This window comes from Hibiscus syriacus, unplaced genomic scaffold, assembly GCF_006381635.1.
Source record: "Hibiscus syriacus cultivar Baekdansim isolate YM2019G1 unplaced genomic scaffold, ASM638163v2 tig00110647_pilon, whole genome shotgun sequence".
NCBI classification, from domain to species: Eukaryota; Viridiplantae; Streptophyta; class Magnoliopsida; order Malvales; family Malvaceae; genus Hibiscus; species Hibiscus syriacus.
Window position 1 is genome coordinate 285,922 of NW_024062811.1, and position 5,121 is coordinate 291,042.

Here is a 5,121-nt window from a genome sequence, read left to right on the forward strand (position 1 = left end):
GTTGAATTGAGGAGTGGTGCTCTACTTTATATCAATGAAGTTGGCAAGGAAACATGGCTGCAGGTTAATTTCGGTGTGTACGATGTTTATGCGAGAAATTAAGAAGAGAAAATTGTCCATAACTTGATGATTGTATCGCGGGAAACCCTTAGTGATGACAAACGGACGGTGTGGTGTCGATATTCTTCTCCCATCCTCATATACATTTAATATTTTTGTATCAACCATCTACCTATCATCTACGATTGGTAAAAATTTTAAATTCACACCCTTCCACACAGGTACGTTTTCAAATTCATCATTCCATTCACTACCTAGCTGGATATGCACCACTCATCTCATACACGTCTATACTTATCCATGTCCATTGATTTGAAATAGGAGAAACGAATACTTCAATTTTAAAAATATTTATACTATAATATTTGATTAAATTTCAATTCATCTCTTATAAAATTTTAATATTTATAAAATAATCTTTAGAATTATACCTAAATTTATAATTGTTCAAAATTTCTATGGTGGATAGTTAGTGGGCGTACGTATGTGGGGCAGGCGGATGCGGGACGGGTAAGGTCTTAAACCCATCATCTACCCACTATACACGATGGGTATGATTTTTTATATCCACAGTCCCCACCGACACAACTTATACTCATCTCCATCCCAACTGATTCGAGTACAGTGTGAAATCTACGAAACTTACCCGTCTGCCATCTTAGAAACCATTGCGAGCATGGCTGTGGCAAGTGCTATATTTGGAGGGTGGATAAATGACAAGTTTTCGTTGGTTTAGGAGTCGAAATGGCTTCTATGACCGAATTGCACTTGCCAGCACCAATGGCTTGCTGATTACAGGAGGCTAATTTCTGGTCAATAACCGAACAATGATGATACTTTGTTATGCTCAGTTCAGGACAAGATGGAAGAGGCCAAGGCCATGCTAAAAAAAGATTAATGCTGCTGAAGAAGTTCATGAAGAGATTAATTCCTTGAGAATCTCTGTATAAGCTGAAAAAACAGACGATCATGACACTGGGGACACTATGATTCAAAGGTTGAAGGGTGCTTTTTGGAGATGATGCAGTCCGAAAGGGGCTGCATGCTGGGGTGACAGTTCAGGTGGCTCAGCAATTCTCAGGTGCCAACAGGGGATGTATTAATACAGACCCTGATAGTTCAGTTCGTGGGGTTTGCACTGCATCGAACAACACGGTTGTTGACAGCGCCCGGAGGAGGAAGATGATGCTCATTACAATGGGTATCATCGTATGCCTCGTAGGGTTATCCGTTGTGTTCTGGCGCTGTGATCTTCGCTCCACAAAAATTAACCCGTTGGAATCTACGAATTTTTGCTGCAAATGCTATGTGCCAAAGTTATAAGTCAGCTGCTAATCCAGCATCATTGAACTGCATGTCTTGCATGAAAGCTGGATGCAGTTTCTGTACCAATAAAGCAATCCATTTCTTTATCAGTTTAAGTATTTTAATCTCATCCCAAATCTAATTTTGGTTTTACTTCTACTGTCTATGGATAAGCTTATAAATGTTGTACAATAGATCTTACTAATGAACAATCTTACATGTTGTGGAACATTTGCCTGTGTACTCACAAGATGCTGATAACACTTGAACGATCCAAGTGAAACATGTTAAAGCCACAACGGATGCCAACACTTGCTCTGCCAGCTAATGCATGATTAATATATGTAAATTGGGGTTGAAGCAGTTGGCAGGAATTGCTAGATGTTTGCAAGTAGGACAGATCGATGGTGAAGGTAATAATACACAGCAGATTACCTTATTTACACCAAATAGGGATAGTTCCCCTAGGCAAATTGGAAAATTGCGGGAAATGAAATAAAAACAGAACTAAACCATTTCTTCAACATTAATCGAGGCATAAACATATATCCGGAAAAGAAAACTTGAGGAAAAGTATTTTTCAACCACCACTTCATTTCGGTATCTACCACAGCTAGACATGATCAAAAAGTTCATGATATGTGAGTGATCCCTGCGCAACTGCAGAAGGCTCAAGCTACAAGATGCGATGATAAAATTACAAAAGCATTCGGTTGCAGATCACATCAAATTAACATAACCTCCATATTCACAATGCAGAAAACTTACAATCCAATTCATGCAACGGAATTTCGGTTACTTGGACAAAACATAGGGAAATAATCCAAATCTTATCAACCCGAAATCCACAAGTCAATCCTGAGAACAGAAGTCAACAATAAGAGGGGGAACCCCCCCCCCCAATCTAGTAAAAATCATACAACTCAATGTCAGTCTCAGTCCCTTGCAAACTAACCGCCCCCGATTTGTCTTTTGTATTTGTACAACTCAATCACACTGTACAAACGATGCAAACACTTCCTATACAGTAAAGAAATAAATAACCTGGTATAGTTATTACTAATTAAACAACACTTCTCTAAGGACTGGAGCACAAAGGCTCTTGTCCTCTTGTCCGGATCCTCTCAGATACCAAAGAAGAGTTTCAGCCTGCAAAATTAACATTCAACAAATAAGTCAATTGTTGATATGAAGCAAACGTTACATAATGTGTTTTACAAATGCATAGGTAGTAGGGGTGAGCATTATCGGATATCAGAAAATTTCGGATACCTAAAGTAATGATCCGTAGCCGATCCGAAAAAATCGGATATCCGAAAATTCGGATCGAATATCCGGATCCGAATCCGATTTTTTTTGGCAAAAAATTCAAAAAAAATTAACATAAATTAAGGCGTATGTGGTGACACTCATCAGATTCTCTAAACCAAACTTATCATCAATATGGTGAACATACCTATGCTGATCATTCCATGATATTTTTCTATAATGGTTATGAACTAAAAAAGAAAAGAAGCTTCGCTAACTGGAAATGTAGTAACCAAAGGAGATGTCAACCTCCGCGATATCAGTCAGGTATCGCAAAGGAAACGTTGCCTTATTCGATATTTTCAGTTACTTCACTACTATAGAGTCAATACAATCAGGAAACCATGATCCATGAAATACAATATGAAAAATAGAAAGACATAACAAGCACTTAAAGGGGTAAAAAGAGCATCTAATTGACTCTATCTGCAACTGCAAGTGCGACGATTTGAAACAAGAGAAAAATCCAAAACAAAAAAAAACAAAAGCAGATTTACAAGAAATTCCCAGAAAAATGCAATTATTCCCCACCAATTCAGAGGTTCGAACTTACTTCTCTTGTGAATTGCCTCCTGCAGATCAGCCACAGTCGCCTGCAAAACAAAATAGAAAAGAAACACAATGAATTCCCATTTTTCTCCTCAAAGCAACCCATTTAAAAACAAACAAATCACAACAGAACTATGTGGTGACACTCATCAGATTCTCCATCCAATCGTTTCTCACCAGCAAAGAGCGTACAATGGTTCCAAATGCTACCAGCAGAGCTCCACAACTCCTCCCAAACCACAACAGCTCTTTATCGAAAATAGCAAAAAAAAAAAATCGAATTTTCGGATAATCCGAAATTTCTTTTACCGATCCGTATCCGATCCGATAATTCGAAAAAAAAATTCGGATATCCGATCCGAACTATCCGAAAATTAAAAAACGGATCAGATATTCGATTTTTCGGATCGGATCAACGGATCGAATCGGTCGGGTTTTTTTGCATACCCCTAATAGGTAGAATAGATGCAAAAGTAAAGCAATTCCGCGATGCTCGGTTTTGATAATTCAAATGAAAATTACTTAGTAACAAAACAATGTTTAGTCGAAAAAGTAATTCGATCAAACTATAAGCAGTATTGTGATTTCCAGAGACATCTATTACATTATCTTCATTCAACTTTATCATCCAGCAATCAATTAAAGGAATAAGTTTTCTTCATTCAAACACAAGTCAACCAACATGAACTAGAATTACCTTATGCTTAGCCTTAGAGCTCCCGGTCTGAGAAAGAGCAACAAGAGGAGGGATCCCACCTTCCCTAACAAGCAACGCCCGATTCCTAACGCTTTCAGAACGCAACTGCAACAGTGTTAACACCGTGAACTCCTTCCCCTTGGTAGATCCATCCTCAATTGCCCCCACCAGTGCCGCAATCCCACCTTCTTCAACAATTGCTTCCCTGCCTTCTTCAATTCCTGCCAAGCTACTAAGAACAACCATCGCCTTCTCCTCCATTCCGGTCCCTTGCTCTACTACCATCCCCACCAAAGGCTTGACTGCACCTGCACTAACTGCCCTTTCTTTGTTCTGCCTTGACGAACACAGCTTATAGAGGGATGTTAGTGCATCTTTCTTGCCTCTATTGGATCCGTTGATAAGAAGCGATACTAGTGGTGACATCGCCCCGCATGCTTCGATTGAAGTCTTGTTTTCTTCGATCAAGGCTATTCTCAAAAGTGCGCACGCCGCGTTTTTCTTGGAGGTTTCAGTTCCTGTCTTGAGAACATACACTGATGATTTTATAGCTCTGGCATTTATAACTCAGGCTTTGTTAGCTTCTAAAAGCGACAACGTTAGTAATGCAGTCACCGCGTGCTCTTAAGTCAAAGGATCGTGTTCCTAAGGAGCGGAACTAGAGCAGGAATCACTCCGGATTCTCCGATTAACTCACGGTTATCGACGCGGTTCTTAGCTAGCAGTCTAAGCTTCGCCGCAGTTGATCGCTTCACAGCAATGGACGATGACTGGAGGCCGTCGACGCAGATCTTGATTGTCAGTTGAAGACCCTCGGGTGAAATACTCTCGATAATTTCCGACGAGAAATTCTCTCTCAGCAGAAATCCATGGCACGGCTCCGGCTCCGGCTTGTTGAGATGTATATTGTATGCATGTAGTGCATATGAGGTTAACATGTGCATAATATACATGTAGTGCATATGAGGTTAACATGTGCATAGTATGGCATGTGTGGGTGAAAGCTGTTAGCAGATGTAATTGAGCTGAGTGTAAAGGCTAACTAAACGGTTTTGAAGTTGTTAGGTTGTTTTGAGTTAGTTACAAGTGAGCTATAAGTAGCAGGTGTAGCTAAGGTCTAAAACAAGTCATTGCTTAATAAAACGTATCTTGTTTTCTTGCTTTTCTCTAGTTTTGCATCACTGCAATACCTAATATGGTAT

At 39.6% G+C, this 5,121-nt stretch overlaps 1 pseudogene; it reads right to left on the reverse strand.

Moving 5' to 3' along the window:
• Nucleotides 1–2,272: 2,272 nt before the first annotated feature.
• Nucleotides 2,273–4,857, reverse strand: LOC120137056 (annotated as a pseudogene).
• Nucleotides 4,858–5,121: the final 264 nt, after the last annotated feature.